The sequence below is a fragment of the Lolium perenne genome, chromosome 6 (assembly GCF_019359855.2).
Source record: "Lolium perenne isolate Kyuss_39 chromosome 6, Kyuss_2.0, whole genome shotgun sequence".
In the NCBI taxonomy this organism is placed as follows: domain Eukaryota; kingdom Viridiplantae; phylum Streptophyta; class Magnoliopsida; order Poales; family Poaceae; genus Lolium; species Lolium perenne.
In genome coordinates, this window is record NC_067249.2 from 77,573,580 (window position 1) to 77,594,527 (window position 20,948).

The 20,948-nt window shown below is 42.6% G+C and overlaps 4 long non-coding RNA genes across 6 annotated transcripts; 2 read left to right on the forward strand and 2 right to left on the reverse strand.

Moving 5' to 3' along the window:
- Positions 1–3,397: 3,397 nt before the first annotated feature.
- On the reverse strand, positions 3,398–5,031 carry LOC127309610 (uncharacterized). 2 transcript variants are annotated; one of them, XR_011746347.1, is made up of 4 exons: positions 4,859–5,031; positions 4,686–4,760; positions 4,530–4,592; positions 3,398–4,020 (listed from the first exon to the last, which is right to left on the reverse strand). It is a non-coding gene; the product is annotated as an uncharacterized lncRNA (long non-coding RNA). The 2 variants fall into 2 exon arrangements; XR_011746348.1 differs by having other exon boundaries at positions 4,686–4,780.
- Positions 5,032–7,544: 2,513 nt separating this feature from the next.
- Positions 7,545–8,618, reverse strand: LOC127309611 (uncharacterized). Its single transcript, XR_007857245.2, has 3 exons — positions 8,460–8,618; positions 7,762–7,928; positions 7,545–7,630 (listed from the first exon to the last, which is right to left on the reverse strand). It is a non-coding gene; the product is annotated as an uncharacterized lncRNA (long non-coding RNA).
- Positions 8,619–12,758: 4,140 nt separating this feature from the next.
- LOC139831940 (uncharacterized) lies at positions 12,759–14,472 on the forward strand. 2 transcript variants are annotated; one of them, XR_011746350.1, is made up of 3 exons: positions 12,759–12,835; positions 14,162–14,343; positions 14,442–14,472. It is a non-coding gene; the product is annotated as an uncharacterized lncRNA (long non-coding RNA). The 2 variants fall into 2 exon arrangements; XR_011746349.1 differs by having other exon boundaries at positions 14,422–14,464.
- An 8-nt stretch (positions 14,473–14,480) lies between these two features.
- On the forward strand, positions 14,481–15,309 carry LOC139831941 (uncharacterized). Its single transcript, XR_011746351.1, has 3 exons — positions 14,481–14,514; positions 14,608–14,670; positions 15,178–15,309. It is a non-coding gene; the product is annotated as an uncharacterized lncRNA (long non-coding RNA).
- Positions 15,310–20,948: the final 5,639 nt, after the last annotated feature.

Consider the following 20,948-nt stretch of genomic DNA (forward strand, 5'->3'; position numbering starts at 1 on the left):
CTTCAAGAAATAGATGCTTTTCTAAACAAAAATATGTGGGTTTTCTCCACCGTACTCTTGCTGCCAGTATCCTCTCTTTTAGCATCATTTTAACTATTGTCACTCTCCCCAATTATTTGGCTATTCATCGACGACATCTACAGCATTAAGAAAAGCTAGATACAAAACAAAACATCACAACATCAGCTATCCTTGCAAATGCAACGATATTAACAAATAAACAACCGAATCCAAGCCAATCTAATTTCTGCATCGCACTGAAGAAATTGTGCCGCCACTACTGCCTTTTACTGCTAACACATGTAAAATAGTGCATGAACACCGCGGTGCCTCTTCGTTCCTCGGCGAAGAACACACAAAATAGTGACCCAAATGAGCATTCCCCTTTTATTTCTTCTCAACTTAATGTTCCGAAGACTCATACTTCCCGGTCACAGCAATACGTACTTCCCGACAGTTTATTTGTCAGATTTTCTTTTGATCTAACTATGCTATTAAAATATATATTGTGACATTGTGCCACATAAAAAAACCAAAGAGATGTTTGGATACTGCCTTTTCATTAACAGATTTTGTAAATTTGCTGTCGTTTTCAAGAAATTATCTTAGTTTTCTGTTATTTTCAGCCGAGCAACATCACATACGGTAAGTCACAAAAAAAAACAAAAATCAATGTATAAGCGAACTGTTTGTTGTCTGCAGATTGAACATTTTTTGTGTACCATATATGAGCATAACTGAAGAATAAATTTGTCAAATGAGTTCTATCATGTTTTTGGTTGATCAATTTTTATATACTAAGAAATCATCAAATAATTTTTATCTTCTTTTTTTCATATCCTAAGATGCAAACTTCTCGGAAAATATAGGATTTGCACTTCCATATATGCAGCGGACATCGAGTAATGGAGGAAGGGGACGCAGGGCATCACCGCAGGGAGATGCACCAGGAGCTGGCACGGCGTGGGGCGGGAAGGTCTCATGGTCGGGAAATCGACGGCGGGACGCAGGGGCCTGCAAAGGATGCAGGGCGACGCAAAGACCAAGCTGCGGGGGCGCGAGGAACTCCAGTCGGCGGCGCGTGGACCTCCAGGTGGTCTGCGTGAGAGGGAGGCGCCGCTGTCGCCGGCGAATGTTGGGGAGCGGGACCTCCCATGGTGGCGGTGGTCAAACTCATGGCGTCGGCGGCGGAGATCGAGGGGTCGGACCCTGGGGCGGCGGCTGTTGGTGGAATCAGGGGCAGCGACGGCGAGACGAGCTCTGGACGGCGGCGCGTTAGCGCTGCGGCTACAGTGGCGCGTGGGTCCGGCTGGGGAGGAAGGGATGGCAGGCGCGCGCGGCAGGGGAGGTTGGCCGGCCGGAGGTGCGCGTCATGGGCTTCCAGCGGTGGCGCGGGGGCCCTGTAGGCCGACGGTGGGGTGGCCGGCGGCGGGAGGTACGATGGTGGGGAAGCAGGGGGATTGGGGTCGAACCTGGTGGTTGGTGGGCTCTGTGGAAAAAATTGTTTCGTTCGGGCTGTCCCGCCCCCATGGGCGGTTTGGGTAGAGATGGCGCCATTGGAACTTTCTGTCGCAATTTTTTTCCCTTTCTTCTTCTCCACTTTTCATTGCATTTTTATTTTGATCTAGTTTGATCTGGGGTGACACTGAACAAACATGTATGAACCTCCTGATTTGTCTTTCAATAAAGAATGGATTTGTTAATTAGCTAAAAATAAGTATGGATCTTGGAATTTGAAAGAGAATGGATCTTTCATGGACATGGGACGGGCACGAGGCGCTGTTGGGCCTTCTGACAACCGCACGTGGAGGGCTCCACGTAGCCAGCACGGTGTGAACTTTTTGCAGTTTCTTTCGCTGGAATGGATGCCGCACAGTGTTTACAAACACTCAGACGGAAACGAGTAACGGATGAAGACGGCAAAACGAATCACAAGATAACATCGGACGATCGTAAGCCTATGCACAGCTATCACCCTAGGTAGAAAATCCGCGTCCATATATATATATATATAGATATATATATATATATATATATATATATATATATATATATATAGGTCTGCTATTCTCGAACCGGTTCGAGAATAACTATTCTCGAACCCTTTCTGAACTTCCGGGGTGTTTCCTAGTGAACTTCTCGACGGAATACCAGAATTGCATGTTCGTGCGGACAGTATTTTCATGATGATTTTCAAACCGCTTATCGGATTGATGCTTATAATATACCGTTGGATTCGCACGGAAATTTCGCAACTTTTCCGTGTTCATTGTTTCCCCAAATTCTATATTTATTAAAACTAATTTGAAATATACAAAACAACGTTTTCGCGGATTTCTCTATTTATGTACAGTTTTTGGGTTCTAGTTTTCAAACCGTTTATCGGAATGATGCGTATGATATGCCGTTGGAAAGGTGCTGACTAGGCGCACCTTTTTCATGAAGAACACTTTTCTAAATTCTTTATAGTTTAAGAGCAGATTTGAAAATACGTGATTCCGTTTTTCGAATTTCTCGGTTTTTCGAACTGCTTTTGGGGTTTTTCTCCGAACCACTTATTGGAATGTTACAAATGATATTGCGTTGAAAAGATATTGATTAGGCGAATATTTTTCATGTTGAATGTTTTTCCAAATTCTAAATGGTTTTAGTTTAATTTCAGAAATACGTAAAAGTGAAGATAACGCCGACACAAGAATATTTTGAAATAGGCTCATCCAGATTGATTAGATGTGGCATTGCGGTGTGTTGGAGTATTAGTATAGTTATATTAGTGCTAATTGTACGTAGCTCCGGTCGATTTGCGCAATGAGAGGTCGTACGAAGGATTTCTATGTGTATGATTTCACTTGAGAAAAATAGAGTCTCGATTATGGAAGTGAACTTCCCGATATCTCGTTTGTGAACTTCCGGTCGCGTTATAAAAATTACAAGCATGTTCAAAATGAACTTCCTACATGTTCAAAGTGAACTTCCATAAACTTCACTAGTGGTTTTAGGTGAACTTCACTAGTGTGTATAGTATGATTGGGATGAATTTTCGTAGCATTGAAATTGAAGTTCCATTTTTTATAGAGAAGTGTCATACCAAAATAACATGGGGATGTCTGACATCCCCAAAACATTGTTTGTGAACCTCGCTCTTTTAACGTCGTGAACTCCCGTGATAAAAGAGTGATTTGCACAGTTACATGTGTGTATTGAACTCCCCATATATAAGAAGAGACAATAGAGCTTCCTGACAAATAGAGGAGTATTGCTCGTAAATGCTGATAACGAAGGGTTACAATTTTTTATCAAGATACACATGCACTTCTCGAATGCAAGAAACGAGCTTCTCGAAGTCAATAAATGAACTTGCAAAGTGTGCTGCACTCGACCAAACTTTGTCAAAACAAAACATTAACACATAGTATGTGTATTAAATTAAAGAATTAAACTCGCACATACACATGGCCTGCTGCACTTTGGAAGTCATATAGCGGGCAGTTCACAAATCATCATGTCGAAATACACAAGCAGCCACCTTTTGCAGTTCAGAAGTTGGTGTAGTTCAATCTCATGTGCACAATTTTCACACTACAGGGGGATGGAGCTGCACATGCTTGCGGCAATAGCGATGTGAATTCCCTCGGTGGTGGACACTGAACTCCCTCTGTGGGCGACAGTGACTATCAAACAAGCTAGCTAAGCACGGGTTTATCGAGCTGGATGGCTTCGATGATGCAGCAGGCTAGGAGCTTCAGTGTGTGTACCGGGGCAAACTGCTACTCTGTGGGAAGCAAGCTGTTGTTGCCTGGGAAGCGAAGTGTTGTTGCCTGAGAAGTGAATTGTTGCTCCGTATAGCCGAGCCACAATACTGGACTCAAGTAGAATCCTCCTGGATTTTTTTAACCCTGTGCTATCCAACTGCCACTAAGGCGTCGTTGAGAAATAATCCACCAACAATCTCCAGCACGTGTGTTGTTGAGTTTTCCTGATTGGTCTAGAGCAAGCAATTATTTACAACTTCCTCACAGCCTGTGAATTTAAAAACAAAGAGTGATTAGTAAGATTTGTTTAGTATTCATGTGCAGCAAAATACCTACCAAAATTTCAAGCAAACAACGACGGGAAAACAAGCTAGAATAGGCATCAAATTCGCAATAAAAACAAGCAAGAATAAGCATGTGTTTTCTTAATGTGTTCCCCTGTTTCAATTAATATTCCATTAATCTCGCATCTCTCTTCTTCTCAATAATTGCACAGAAAAAAAATTACATGGAAGTAGTTGATTACACATTAAAGCTTTGGATTTGAAGTGAACCTCACCGTTAGTGAACTGCTTTAAATAATCATGCAAACTGCTATTTTTAAGTATTTTCAATCAGAGTTAATACAAGTACCGGTGGTCAATAAACCTTCAACTTATACACGGATAAACTGAACTTCACGGCAATATAAATCCTTACTTCAATAGAGAGAAAGTGAACTTCAGCAATAAAATAAACTTGCCCAGAAAATGAACTCACACACATGAGTAAACGAACCTGAGACGGCAATGTTTGCAGGCTAACACGAAGCTATTATGTGCACCGTACAAATGAACTTGCCTGGTTTCATTTTTTTCCATAAGAAACAGAGAACACACACAGAAAAAAGAGACAGAACAAAGTTTCAGAAGTAGAAATCAACAGTTGACAAACCTAAAGATGGAGCTGTAGAGAGCGATTTGAAGCCCGCTGGACTGTCAAGGATACGCGAGTGAACCCCCAGTGTAGCTACATTTATGCACATGAAACTTTACACTATCAAAAATTAATAAAATAATAGTCCATCTAGCAAGAATAAATAAAGTAAAGTAGCAGGAGATGTGAACCTCACGAATTAGGAGAAATGAACTCCACGGATTAGGAAAAGTGAGCTCTTCATCTCCGCACCTTTATTCTTTTTGTGCACTTGTGCTCGGCTGCTTCACGCAATGAAGAGCATGACTTGCAGTGACAATCGTAGGAGCCAGCCGCAAGAACTCACAGCTCGTTGCAATGCTGCTTGTGGGTGCTTGTGATGATCGTTAAGTCATATAAAAAGCGAACTTCACATATGGAAAAAGGTGCACTACGCCAATCAAGTAATGTGAACTTCAAAAGAAATTCCACAGATCTTATTAGCATAAAAATCACAAACTAAGTGCAGGCTTGTGAAGCTTTGTAGGTTTCAGCTACTTTTGAGAAAAATGTCAAATTGTTCTACCTTTTTTCTCTGAAAGCTTTTCCCTGTTGAACTAATTGAACTTCACAAAAATAATCTATCTAGCAGGAATATATAAATTGGAAATAGCAATAGCTGTGAACTTCGTGAATTAAGAGAAGTGAGCTTCACAGATTAGGGAAGTGCGGATGAGAAGAAGTGAACTCATATATTTTTGATAAGGTTCTGTTTGTTTTTTCCATAAAAATCAGAGAACGGCATGTTTAAGTTTTGCTTGATGATAGGCTGTAGTTTTATTTTGCAAATATTAAATAACATTGAGAGCACGTAATCTAGACCATAATAGCAAGATGATTGCCAACTGTATTCATTTATTTTCCAAACTGTTTTTACCACAAAAAATGGACTTCTCATATGTACATATAGAAAACTGAATGAATTACTGCCTAAAAAATGAATTGAACTCCCTTTTGGTCCTAATCCAACTGCTATAAATAACCAAGAGAACCGCTCGATGCTGCACTCAGGAATATGAGCAGGTCCATTTTCATGTACTGAACCGGTCTAGAGCAAAGAATGAACTTCTTTAGCAATTGCAAGAATAAATTATTGCAAATTAGAGGAATGTCGACACGTACAGAGAAATACTTGTGGAAGTTATTCTAGAAACATAGTGCTTCACTGCCAACAAATTAAGCTAACTACTGCAGGAACAAGTGAATTTATTTTGGGCCAAGAAAAGCTGAACTTACTATCCGCACGAAGTGAACTTTTATTGATATAGCCCTCCTCGGAAAACAGAAGTGAACTAACATGAGCGATCCCTAAGGATGATGTAGTGAACTTCGTGGTAGAAAAATGTGAACTTTTCTTCCTCACGAATAAATGCAAATAAGGAAATTATAAGAAGAATGAACTTTCTGGAATTGATTTGTATGCTAACGTCCAAATTTTTCTGACAAACAAGCACTCACAAATCTATTTTTAATTAAACTTCATAAGTGGATGAGGTGAGCTTCTATTTGTTCCATAATCAGTCGATGCAAAGATAGGTGTTCTCTAAACTGTTTGCACAAGCAAACATGTGGAGTAATATAAGGAAATAAACTAGAACGGACTGCAGCATCAGCATAGATCATATAAAAGGAAATATCATAGGTAATTGTTTAGAAGTGCATACCAAATGCAAGTGTCTTCATTTTCATACATTTTTTAGTAAGTGCCAAACATGCTTGCCATCGGGAGCCTCAAAGGTCCTGCCATACGAGAAAGATATAGTTCATTTTCTAGAGCTCATTGTAGTGATATATAAAAACAATGGAATAGCATAAATGCTAGATATACAATCGCAGAGCAGCATTGTTATAAAAGTTGATTAACGAGTTATTTTTGAGTTTCAAGACATGATAAAACAAGTGAGCTTCCCCTAATGGAGGAACTGAACTTTTAGCAAATAAAAAGGTGAACCGCAGAACCACATTGCTTTTTAATTAGCTATAATTCCCATGTACATGTACCAAACTTCGCGGTAGAGAGAAAGTGAACTTCAGATAAGAAAAGATTGAGCTTCTAGTCATGCCTAAAGTGAAAACGATCACCATGAAGAGCATCTCTTAGGTGCAGAACAAGCGACAAAGTGGAGCATGAATTGTGAGCTTCAGTGTCGCAACCAAGTGGACCTCTGGACATGCAATTTTCTAAAGGTTATTTTTCCGCGCAAGAACTTTTGTTTTTCAGGTATTGAACCAGTTTTAATCAAAGAGTGAACTTCATGTGTTATTGCGAAGCCATTTTTTTGTAAATTAGGAGCAAATTCTGGTGGAAATTATTTTTTCAAGGATAATTCTTTTTTGGAGACATAAAAGCAAACACTTGTAGGGAACAAATTCACAGATTGTGAACTGCTACCATGGCCTATGGTGAACTGCGCCATGGCCACTCGGTCACAGACGATACATCTCTGAGTTTGGATACTCGCAATAACCTTTTAACAAAAGGTGTCGCTCGACTAATAAAAATAGTTTACTCCTCTCACCAGACGAACTGAACTTCTCAAACAAATAAATGAACTTTGCAACCGCACTAAATTCTTAATTTTTTTTTGTCTAACTGCACTTTTTTAGTGTGTTTTTACTGAAACCACCACGTAGCTTGAAATAAAAAGTGAATTTTCTGCATGGACATAATGAACTTATTTTCTTTTCATTTCATCGAATCAATTGATCAATTAATCAATGCAAAAGGTAAAGTGTCATATATATAAATCCACTAGAGAAAGCATAAAGTAGACAGGAAGAGAGGTAGCGTATTCCAGAACTTACAACACAAGGACTAGTCGCTGAGCGATTGCACTTCTTGCATTTTTCTCGGTACTATTTCTTGGATTGAGCCAACCCAATACAGCTGACTAGATCGCTCCATGAGGCAAGCTTGTGAGATTCTGTACAAGAGGAACAAAGTAAAGGGAGGTGGACAGTTCAGAAGTAGCGGTTCAGAAATAGCATCACAATTCTGAAAACATAAAGCAGTGCAACAGGTAGGGCATGCAGTTCATAAGTAGAAGAAACGAACTCTACAGCAGCAGCAGTGTCGACACCGATGCAAATGTTGGCCAGCAGGATGCAGTGCACACGTCGCTGCAGCACAGCCTGGGAGGCGGCCTTTCGGGGGTTCAGTACCCAATCGTAAGCTTCCACTCAGCACCGGAGGCCACACATGTGACAACCCGTAGTTTTTTTCTGCAGAAATTAACATGAGTTTTACTTCTAGAAACTTTAGTCGGCCAGTTTTTGATGCAGAGATAAACTTTTATATACAGCTAGTTTAACACGCTGCATCCTGTAATGAACTGAAGTTCAGAGATTCCCTAAAGAAAAACGTAGTTCACATATTAAAATGGAAAGGCTCGATGCAGAAGTTGTCGCGGTTCAGATCAGCAATGCACTGCAGTGCACACCACCGAACATCATTCAGTTGGACTGAGCCAATCCAGGTCGATTGAATCGATTGTTCGATGAGCTAGCTCATGTATAAGGAACAAAGAAAAAAAGGGGGCCTCTAGATCAACAAAAACAGAGTGGCACTGGCCACACTATGCAGCCGGTCCTCCCTGCCCTCTGCTAAAAAAAATAGCCGCTATAAATTATTCCCAGCTTGTGCAATGACCATTAAAAGCAAAAAAGCACGTCATCCTTATCGATATAAGTTTCAGTTTTCATAAACAGGAGCACACCAACCTAGAAATGAAACAAGTCCATAGTTACTTATACCTTCAGGAAATGCTCAAAATAATAGTTCAAATGTCTCCGATGAACATATTGTTTGTCATCCAGGTGATTGTCCTCGCTGAAGACCATCCTCTATTATTTTTGTTTGAATTTCTGTTATTGTGTTAGACAACAATAATGTGAACCAAAAGAACAACCTGAAAATACAAAGTGAACTTGCGCCTATGAATAATGTGAACTAATGTTTTTAGTACCAGACAATTGAACGAGAATAAAGTGAACTTGTCCCGATCCACATTGCAGTCTTCTTTTTATCGATGTAATACATAATGGAAACAAATTAAAAAGGGGGGCTCACCAGAAGAAACAACACGGCAGCTCAGAAACAGGCAAGTTCAGATCAAGCGATGGAGTGCCACAGCCGGCCGCTGGCACTGGCTCGGCAGCCACGCCGGCCTTGAGTGCTGGCGAGACGAGGCTGCAGCGAGCCTGGACCACGATGGGGCGGAGCTTGCCGGCCAGCGCGAGAGGTGGGCGAGGCAGGATTGGAGAGGAGGGCAGCGGCCGACGGTGGCTGGCGCGGGAGGTTGGGGAAGGGCCGTGCGAGGCGCAAATCGTCCCCGTGTGGATACCTCCTGATCGATGTGGACTCGCTGGTAGCGTTGTGTTGGTGGTGCAGGGAATTGGGAGGAGTACCAAAGTGGATGCGAGAGGTAGTCCACGCCGGGCGCTCGATCGAGTCAAAGCCCGCATCCGCGAGAATCGACGCTGGGAAGGGGATGGAAGGAGGGGTCGGCTACCGTGCGGGGAGGCCAGGTGGCCGGTGAGGCGGCGTGGAGGAGGTCCGCGTTCGCCAACGGCCGTGGTTCGCGGCACGGTGTCACGGAGCGCCGGGTTGGCGGCGGTCGCACAGAACAGGGGCAGCACGGAGAAGCTCTGGCCGGCGGCCGCCGCGTAGCACAACGGCGTGATGGAGGAGCTCCTGGCCGACGGTCGTGCAGGGGGAAGAAGGTGAGGCGGGATTAGGGCTGGGTGCGCGATCGGGGGAAGAAGGTGAGGCGGGAGTAGGGCCGGATGCGCAGCGCCACGGAAGTTCGGACAGTTCGGTACTGGGTTGGGGGGAGTAAGGAGAACTGGTTCAGGTCGGAAGGTTTTTCTGGTGGATAGGGGTTCGAGAATAACTATTCTAGAACCACTCTTAAGGGGTTATTCTCGAACCCCTATCCACCAGAAAAACCTTCCGACCTGAACCAGTTCTCCTTCCTCCCACCTACCCTGTACCGAACTGTCCGAACTTCCCCAGAAGCGCTGCGCATCTGGCCCTACTCCCGCCTCACCTTCTTCCCCCGACTGCGCACCCAGCCCTAATCCCGCCTCACCTTCTTCCCCAGACGACTGTCGGCCAGGAGCTCCTCCATCACGCCGTTGTGCTACGCGGCGGCCGCCGGCCAGGAGCTTCTCCGTGCTGCCCCTGTTCTGTGCGACCGCCGCCAACCCGGCGCTCCGTGACACCGTGCCGCTTAACCACGGCCGTTGGCGAACGCGGACCTCCTCCACGCCGCCTCACCGGCCACCTGGCCTCCGCACGGTAGCCGACCCCTCCTTCCATCCCCTTCCCCAGCCGATTCTCGCGGATGCGGGGCTTTGACTCGATCGAGCGCCCGGCGTGGACTACCTCTCGCATCCACTTTGGTACTCCTCCCACCCCTGCACCACCAACACAACGCTACCAGCGAGTCCACATCCCCACGAGGGATCCACACGGGGACGATTTGCGGTCTCGCACGGCCCTTCCCCAACCTCCCGCGCCAGCCACCGTCGGCCGCTGCCCTCCCCTCTCCAATCCCTGCCTCGCCCACCTTCGCGCGCTGGCCGGCAAGCTCCGCCCATCGTGGTCCAGGCTCGCCGCAGTCTCGTCTCAGTCAGGCACTCAGGCCGGCGTGGCCGTCGAGCCAGGCCAGGCGGCCGGCTGTGGCACTCCATCGCTTGATCTGAACTTGCCTGTTTCTGAGCTGCCGTGTTGTTTCTTCTGGTGAGCCCCCCTTTTTAATTTGTTTCCATTATGTATTACATCGATAAAAAGAAGACTGCAATGTGGATCGGGACAAGTTCACTTTATTCTGTTCACCTGTCTGGTACTAAAAACATTAGTTCACATTTTTCATAGGCGCAAGTTCACTTTGTATTTTCAGGTTGTTCTTTTGGTTCACATTATTGTTGTCTAACACAATAACAGAAATTCAAACAAAAATAATAGAGGATGGTCTTCAGCGAGGACAATCACCTGGATGACAAACAATATGTTCATCGGAGACATTTGAACTATTATTTTGAGCATTTCTGAAGGTATAAGTAACTATGGACTTGTTTCATTTCTAGGTTGGTGTGCTCCTGTTTATGAAAACTGAAACTTATATCGATAAGGATGACGTGCTTTTTGCTTTTAATGGTCATTGCACAAGCTGGGAATAATTTATAGCGGCTATTTTTTTTAGCAGAGGGCAGGGAGGACTGCTGCATAGTGTGGCTGCCACTCTGTTTTTGTTGATCTAGAGGCCCCTTTTTTCTTTGTTCCTTATACATGAGCTAGCTCATCGAACAATCGATTCAATCGACCTGATTGGCTCAGTCCAACTGAATGATGTTCGGTGGTGTGCACTGCAGTGCATTGCTGATCTGAACCGCGACAACTTCTGCATCGAGCCTTTCCATTTTAATATGTGAACTACGTTTTTCTTTAGGGAATCTCTGAACTTCAGTTCATTACAGGATGCAGCGTGTTAAACTAGCTGTATATAAAAGTTTATCTCTGCATCAAAAACTGGCCGACTAAAGTTTCTAGAAGTAAAACTCATGTTAATTTCTGCAGAAAAAACTACGGGTTGTCACATGTGTGGCCTCCGGTGCTGAGTGGAAGCTTACGATTGGGTACTGAACCCCCGAAAGGCCGCCTCCCAGGCTGTGCTGCAGCGACGTGTGCACTGCATCCTGCTGGCCAACATTTGCATCGGTGTCGACACTGCTGCTGCTGTAGAGTTCGTTTCTTCTACTTATGAACTGCATGCCCTACCTGTTGTAATCGCTTTATGTTTTCAGAATTGTGATGCTATTTCTGAACCGCTACTTCTGAACTGTCCACCTCCCTTTACTTTGTTCCTCTTGTACAGAATCTCACAAGCTTGCCTCATGGAGCGATCTAGTCAGCTGTATTGGGTTGGCTCAATCCAAGAAATAGTACCGAGAAAAATGCAAGAAGTGCAGTCGTTCAGCGACTAGTCCTTGTGTTGTAAGTTCTGGAATACGCTACCTCTCTTCCTGTCTACGTTATGCTTTCTCTAGTGGATTTATATATATGACACTTTACCTTTTGCATTGATTAATTGATCAATTGATTCGATGAAATGAAAAGAAAATAAGTTCATTATGTCCATGCAGAAAATTCACTTTTATTTCAAGCTACGTGGTGGTTTCAGTAAAAACACACTAAAAAGTGCGTTAGACAAAAAAATTAAGAATTTAGTGCGGTTGCAAAGTTCATTTATTTGTTTGAGAAGTTCAGTCTGCCTGGTGAGAGGAGTAAACTATTTTTATTAGTCGAGCGACACCTTTTGTTAAAAGGTTATTGCGAGTATCCAACCTCAGAGATGTATCGTCTGTGACCGAGTGGCCATGGCGCAGTTCACCATAGGCCATGGTAGCAGTTCACAATCTGTGAATTTGTTCCCTACAAGTGTTTGCTTTTATGTCTCCAAAAAGAATTATCCTTGAAAAATAATTTCCACCAGAATTTGCTCCTAATTTACAAAAAAATGGCTTCGCAATAACACATGAAGTTCACTCTTTGATTAAAACTGGTTCAATACCTGAAAAACAAAAGTTCTTGCGCGGAAAAATAACCTTTAGAAAATTGCATGTCCAGAGGTCCACTTGGTTGCGACTGAAGCTCACAATTCATGCTCCACTTTGCTGCTTGTTCTCGCACCTAAGAGATGCTCTTCATGGTGATCGTTTTCACTTTAGGCATGACTAGAAGCTCAATCTTTTCTTATCTGAAGTTCACTTTCTCTCTACCGCGAAGTTTGGTACATGTACATGGGAATTATAGCTAATTAAAAAGCAATGTGGTTCTGCGGTTCACCTTTTTATTTGCTAAAAGTTCAGTTCCTCCATTAGGGGAAGCTCACTTGTTTTATCATGTCTTGAAACTCAAAAATAACTCGTTAATCAACTTTTATAACAATGCTGCTCTCACATTGTATATCTAGCATTTATGCTATTCCATTGTTTTTATATATCACTACAATGAGCTCTAGAAAATGAACTATATCTTACGTATGGCAGGACCTTTGAGGCTCCTGATGGCAAGCATGTTTGGCACTTACTAAAAAAATGTATGAAAATGAAGACACTTGCATTTGGTATGCACTTCTAAACAATTACCTATGATATTTCCTTTTATATGATCTATGCTGATGCTGCAGTCCGTTCTAGTTTATTTCCTTATATTACTCCACATGTTTGCTTGTGCAAACAGTTTAGAGAACACCTATCTTTGCATCGATCGATTATGGAACAAATAGAAGCTCACCTCATCCACTTATGAAGTTTAATTAAAAATAGATTTGTGAGTGCTTGTTTGTCGAAAAATTTGGACGTTAGCATACAAATCAATTCGAAAGTTCATTCTTCTTATAATTTCCTTATTTGCATTTATTCGTGAGGAAGAAAAGTTCACATTTTCTACCACGAAGTTCACTACATCATCCTTAGGGATCGCTCATGTTAGTTCACTTCTGTTTTCCGAGGAGGGCTATATCAATAAAAGTTCACTTCGTGCAGATAGTAAGTTCAGTTTTCTTGGCCCAAAATAAATTCACTTGTTCCTGCAGTAGTTAGCTTAATTTGTTGGCAGGAAGCACTATGTTTCTAGAATAACTTCCACAAGTATTTCTCTGTCTGTGTCGACATTCCTCTAATTTGCAATAATTTATTCTTGCAATTGCTAAAGAAGTTCATTCTTTGCTCTAGACCGGTTCAGTACATGAAAATGGACCTGCTCATATTCCTGAGTGCAGCATCGAGCGGTTCTCTTGGTTATTTATAGCAGTTGGATTAGGACCAAAAGGGAGTTCAATTCATTTTTTAGGCAGTAATTCATTCAGTTTTCTATATGTACATATGAGAAGTCCATTTTTTGTGGTAAAAACAGTTTGGAAAATAAATGAATACAGTTGGCAATCATCTTGCTATTATGGTCTAGATTACAGGCTCTCATTGTTATGTAATATTGGCAAAATAAAACTACAGCCTATCATCAAGCAAAACTGAAACATGCCGTTCTCTGATTTTTATGGAAAAAACAAACAGAACCTTATCAAAAATATATGAGTTCACTTCTTCTCATCCGCACTTCCCTAATCTGTGAAGCTCACTTCTCTTAATTCACGAAGTTCACAGCTATTGCTATTTCCAATTTATATATTCCTGCTAGATAGATTATTTTTGTGAAGTTCAATTAGTTCAACAGGGAAAAGCTTTCAGAGAAAAAAGGTAGAACAATTTGACATTTTTCTCAAAAGTAGCTGAAACCTACAAAGCTTCACAAGCCTGCACTTAGTTTGTGATTTTTATGCTAATAAGATCTGTGGAATTTCTTTTTTGAAGTTCACATTACTTGATTGGCGTAGTGCACCTTTTTCCATATGTGAAGTTCGCTTTTTTATATGACTTAACGATCATCACAGTACCCACAAGCAGCATTGCAACGAGCTGTGAGTTCTTGCGGCTGGCTCCTACGATTGTCACTGCAAGTCATGCTCTTCATTGCGTGAAGCAGCCGAGCACAAGTGCACAAAAAGAATAAAGGTGCGGAGATGAAGAGCTCACTTTTCCTAATCCGTGGAGTTCATTTCTCCTAATTCGTGAGGTTCACATCTCCTGCTACTTTACTTTATTTATTCTTGCTAGATGGACTATTATTTTATTAATTTTTGATAGTGTAAAGTTTCATGTGCATAAATGTAGCTACACTGGGGGTTCACTCGCGTATCCTTGATACCAAATGGCTTCAAATCGCTCTCTACAGCTCCATCTTTAGGTTTGTCAACTGTTGATTTCTACTTCTGAAACTTTGTTCTGTCTCTTTTTTCTGTGTGTGTTCTCTGTTTCTTATGGAAAAAAATGAAACCAGGCAAGTTCATTTGTACGGTGCACATAATAGCTTCGTGTTAGCCTGCAAACATTGCCGTCTCAGGTTCGTTTACTCATGTGTGTGAGTTCATTTTCTGGGCAAGTTTATTTTATTGCTGAAGTTCACTTTCTCTCTATTGAAGTAAGGATTTATATTGCCGTGAAGTTCAGTTTATCCGTGTATAAGTTGAAGGTTTATTGACCACCGGTACTTGTATTAACTCTGATTGAAAATACTTAAAAATAGCAGTTTGCATGATTATTTAAAGCAGTTCACTAACGGTGAGGTTCACTTCAAATCCAAAGCTTTAATGTGTAATCAACTACTTCCATGTAATTTTTTTCTGTGCAATTATTGAGAAGAAGAGAGATGCGAGATTAATGGAATATTAATTGAAACAGGGAACACATTAAGAAAACACATGCTTATTCTTGCTTGTTTTTATTGCGAATTTGATGCCTATTCTAGCTTGTTTTCCCGTCAGTGTTTGCTTGAAATTTTGGTAGGTATTTTGCTGCACATGAATACTAAACAAATCTTACTAATCACTCTTTGTTTTTAAATTCACAGGCTGTGAGGAAGTTGTAAATAATTGCTTGCTCTAGACCAATCAGGAAAACTCAACAACACACGTGGCCGAGATTGTTGGTGGATTATTTCTCAACGACGCCTTAGTGGCGCTTGGATAGCACAGGTTAAAAATCCAGGAGGATTCTACTTGAGTCCAGTATTGTGGCTCGGCTATACGGAGCAACAATTCACTTCTCAGCAACAACACTTCGCTCTGTGCAACAACAGCTTGCTTCCCACAGAGTAGCAGCTTTGCCCCGGACACACACTGAAGCTCCTAGCCTGCTGCATCATCGAAGCCATCCAGCTCGATAAACCCGTGCTTAGCTAGCTTGTTTGATAGTCACTGTCGCCCACAGAGGGAGTTCAGTGTCCACCACCGAGGGAATTCACATCGCTATTGCCGCAAGCATGTGCAGCTCCATCCCCCTGTAGTGTGAAAATTGTGCACATGAGATTGAACTACACCAACTTCTGAACTGCAAAAGGTGGCTGCTTGTGTATTTCGACATGATGATTTGTGAACTGCCCGCTATATGACTTCCAAAGTGCAGCAGGCCATGTGTATGTGCGAGTTTAATTCTTTAATTTAATACACATACTATGTGTTAATGTTTTGTTTTGACAAAGTTTGGTCGAGTGCAAAGCACACTTTGCAAGTTCATTTATTGACTTCGAGAAGCTCGTTTCTTGCATTCGAGAAGTGCATGTGTATCTTGATAAAAAATTGTAACCCTTCGTTATCAGCATTTACGAGCAATACTCCTCTATTTGTCAGGAAGCTCTATTGTCTCTTCTTATATATGGGGAGTTCAATACACACATGTAAATGTGCAAATCACTGTTTTATCACGTTAGTTCACTACGTTTTAAGAGCGAGGTTCACAAACAATGTTTTGGGGATGTCAGTCTGCCCCATGTTATTTTGGTATGACACTTCTCTATAAAAAATGGAACTTCAATTTCAATGCTACGAAAATTCATCCCAATCATACTATACACACTAGTGAAGTTCACCTAAAACCACTAGTGAAGTTTATGGAAGTTCACTTTGAACATGTAGGAAGTTCATTTTGAACATGCTTGTAATTTTTATAACGCGACCGGAAGTTCACAAACGAGATATCGGGAAGTTCACTTCCATAATCGAGACTCTATTTTTCTGGGCGGAAATCATACACATAGAAATCCTTCGTACGACCTCTCATTGCGCAAATCGACCGGAGCTACGTACAATTAGCACTAATATAACTATACTAATACTCCAACACACCGCAATGCCACATCTAATCAATCTGGATGAGCCTATTTCAAAATATTCTTGTGTCGGCGTTATCTTCACTTTTACGTATTTCTGAAATTAAACTAAAACCATTTAGAATTTGGAAAAACATTCAACATGAAAAATATTCGCCTAATCAATATCTTTTCAACGCAATATCATTTGTAACATTCCAATAAGTGGTTCGGAGAAAAACCCCAAAAGCAGTTCGAAAAACCGAGAAATTCGAAAAACGGAATCACGTATTTTCAAATCTGCTCTTAAACTATAAAGAATTTAGAAAAGTGTTCTTCATGAAAAAGGTGCGCCTAGTCAGCACCTTTCCAACGGCATATCATACGCATCATTCCGATAAACGGTTTGAAAACTGGAACCCAAAAACTGTACATAAATAGAGAAATCCGCGAAAACGTTGTTTTGTATATTTCAAATTAGTTTTAATAAATATAGAATTTGGGGAAACAATGAACACGGAAAAGTTGCGAAATTTCCGTGCGAATCCAACGCCGTACGTCAAAAAATCGTTCGTACGTCAAAAAAACCAGTTCCATCGGCCCTTCGTACGGGGAAAAACCGGATAAAAAAACCACCCGAACCGTCCTGTCTGGACACTGCCGCACACACCCGTCCCCATCTATCCCCAATCTTGCCGACGCCTGCTCCCTCCGACGCGGGATCCACGAGCTCCACGCCGGCCCCTCCCCAACAATCTCCCTGGCGGCCACGTTGAGGCTAAAGCCGGCGCGAATCCTATCCCGTTCGGGTCGAGCTCACTTGTCGGTTGCCGCCCCTGCGCCTAGCCTCCATCGCTAGAAGCGCCCGTCTAATCTTGCTGCCCTTCTGCAGCTTTGGGGGAGGAGCAATCCGATAGGATGCCTGCTGGTGGAGATGGATCGTGGAAGAGGGGGATGCAGAGGGGATGGACGCCAGGGAGAGGGGGACGAAGGTCACCTGAGAGAGAGATGAAGGTGAAGGGGGTGGGAAGCGTGCTGCTTCGGGAGAGAGATGCTACGGCGAGTGGAAGGCATGGGAGGAGGCTACGGAGGAGAGAGCAAGGAGCAGCAGAACCGGAGCTCCAGGCATGGCCACATTGCGATGTGGTGTGGGCGTGCAGGGAAAAGGAGCGACCAGCTCGATGGGAAAGAAAGATAATTGTTTGATCTGATTTATTGGCTGCTGCTCGTTTGCTGCTATTCATTAGACTGCTACTGCCGCTTTGTAGACTGCTACCTCTTTGGTGAGACAGGGAGAGAGAATTTGAGAGAGGTAGTTAGAGCATCTCCACTCGTCCCCCCGAGGAGGCCCCCGGCGAGCGTTTTTTCCATCCGGACGGCGAAATTCGGCCCAGTCGCGCCCCCGGTTTCTCGTTTTCGTCCGGATTTGGGCCTAAATTCATCCGGCGATCCCACGCCCCCCCCGGCCCCCCGGGGAGCTCTCGGGGACTCCGGACGAGTGAAAAGCGGGGAAGGGCCCGATCTGTCGGTGACTCGACGCACGAACCCCACCGCCACGTCGCTCAAATTCTCCCCCACCCCTCGTATCTCTCTCGCCGCCGGCACCACCCCGCCGGCTTGTTGCCCAGATTGCGCCGCCACTCCTTCCCCACCTGCCTATATTCCGCCGTGTTTGGACGACGGCCTATCTGGCTGCTCTTCCGCCGGCCTGTTTTCCGGCCTGCTTGCTCGTCGTCGCTCGCGGCTCGGGTTGCGTCGACCACGCCCGTCAGGTGTTCGTCCATTTGCCTCGCCGGCCATGGACTCGGACGAAGAGGAGGAGCAGATGTTCGTCGAGCTTATGCAAGAAGAGATGGCAGCAGCCGCCCAAGACGAGGAGATTCGAGACTCTACAATGCACCAGCTGCTGCAAGATGATCTGGTGGAGCACATATGGAGGCTCCGAGGCAACGCCAACGCCGACGCCAACTAGTCTGTCTTAATTTGTTTGAAAAATTGTGAAATTTGTGTGCTTCATTTGTTTCAGCACTTGTTAAACATTGTACTGTTATCGCCGAATTTGTTTCAGCAATTTTCGTCCTCTTGTTTGCCGAACTTGTTAAATTTTATGTTGAATTTGTTTGAAATATGTCAAATGGTCGAGGTTGGGGGTTTCCTGCCGGGGGGACGGCTGGAACTTCGGCGCTCCCCACGCCAAAACTTCATCCAATCCGGACGAAAATTTCGCCGGATTTGGGCGTGGGGAGCGCCAACGAGTGGGGATGCTCTTAGAGGCTGCTCTGATTTTTTTCTAAAATCTTGCTAATTGCTAGGTGCTATTCATAATTAATAATGCTATTGTGGGATGGACGATTGTGCCTTCATAGATTTTATTTATGAGTTTTTTATCCAAATTACATTGTACTCCCTTCTTGCTAAACCGTAGTGCATATAAGTTTTTCAACGAGTTAAACGATGTAAAGTTTAATAAAATATGTAGATAAAAACATCAACATCTAGATTTCCAAATAAATATTATTAAATTAATCATGTACATTTTCATATATAAAGCATATGCGTTAGTCATTGAAATATTTGGTATTTATAAAAAAATTAATTAATATATGTGTGTGGGACGTAGTTGAGGTTTTCATCTTTCATCAAAATGTTAGCGCGAACTGGAGCATCAAATTGTTTAGAGAGCTCTACACATGGATATAGTTATCTTCCTTTCAACTAAAATGACATCTTTCCATTCATCAGCAATACACCAGCTATAATTTTAAATAAAAATCTAACTTGTACAACTCAAAACAATTTATTTTAATCTCCCATATCAAGTGAATATATTTAAACATACATACTATGTAGAATTCAAAGATTCAGTTATGGGTAGTACTTTGATGTTCTATGAACTCTGTAGTGTTCGCTTCTAAAATTCTCAAACTTCATAGATGATCGGTTCGTAGCTTAAAAGTTGCACATAACAAGAAATTTATTTAATTTAGATTTTCCGTAGCAACGCACGGGCATTCAGCTAGTGTATATATATATATATATATATATATATATACTCGACGCGGATTTTCTACCTAGGTGGCTAGCTGTGCATAGGGCAGCTACCGTCCGATATTGTTCTACAATTCGTGCTGCCGTTTCCTTTCATTCACGTCCGTTATCGATCCACAAGAAAAATTCAACCTGTCTGTGCCTTGCTCCACTGCCGTTGCAGCAGACAAAAGGACAAAAGAGCCACAAAAGTAGGCATGGCTGCCCAGCTACATGACCATTCTGAGAATATATTATTTTGATGGACAGGATACAAATTTATGTGACAGAAAAAATATGTATTATATCTAAATATCTATTTACATCACACTTTATTTGACTGAACAAGGGATCTAGATTGTGAACACCCTGCAACAAAAAATTAAACATCACGCGTTTAAAGCAAAATCCTAATCGAAACTTCTAAAAAGATCAACATAAAATCTGAATCGAAAACACAGGGAAACTGAGATCTGAAAAAAGGTGAATCAAATCTAGATTGGGAATAAGACACGGACATGACTTGTTTTCTTCAACATTATGGTTAGCAAGATTTTTTCCCTCCAAATAAAGAAAACTAATTTCCTCAGATCGAGTCAAAAAAAAGGCCAAACGGAATTGCTAAATAGTTTGCATTGCCGGGGGCCATCGTCACTCTCAAAGCACACCGACGACGCCGTGGATGTTGCTATATACAAGCAGAACAAGAAGTCAGGGGAAGGAATTTAGGAAACTCAACATCACGCAAAAAATCTATCTCAAAGTAGAGCAAGAACCTGAAATCAACGAGGCAACACATGACAACTTGAAGTAGCTGGACTTTGTTCAGAGTAGGAAAAACATCAGACTACTTCCACAGAAATCAACCAAGAAGCCCACATTAATTCAGAACCATACGAACTGAACAGAGCAATGCACCAGCAGTTCAGCACCATGAACCATGAAGCCGTGAAAGTCTCGACAGCAAAATCATCAGAAGAAGAATAAAGATACGGAGGGGCAAAAGAGCAAATCACAAATCTGAAAACAAATATGAAATCGTTTGATCTAGAGCACTACAAATCAATCGAAAGAATAGCGCGGCCTTCACGTGGTGCCCTTCCTCCTGGCTTGCGAATCACAGTGCTCGCATCCACAGATGGAGACAATGGAAGAGAAAAAACAAATCGTTTTACCCCTCTGAATCCAAGGAAGAAATCAAACTGTTTCTTCCGCTGCTCAAGAACATCTACGCAGAAAAGAAACCAGAACCAAGAGAAGATGAGGCTGCTGCAAAATTTACAGAATCATCAAAAGAAAATCGACCAATCATCCGACGGGAGATGCAAGAAAATCCAATCTCAAGTAACCCCCTCAAGTCCATGTGCCTACTGCCTAGCCACACAACAACCCCACAATCTAGTATAGTAAGATGGGAAAGAAAATGCAAAGAGGAGATAAAAAAGAGGAAGGAGAATGTATCAACGCCAGAGCAGCGGGAAATAAACAATCTCGTGCTACAATTTTGT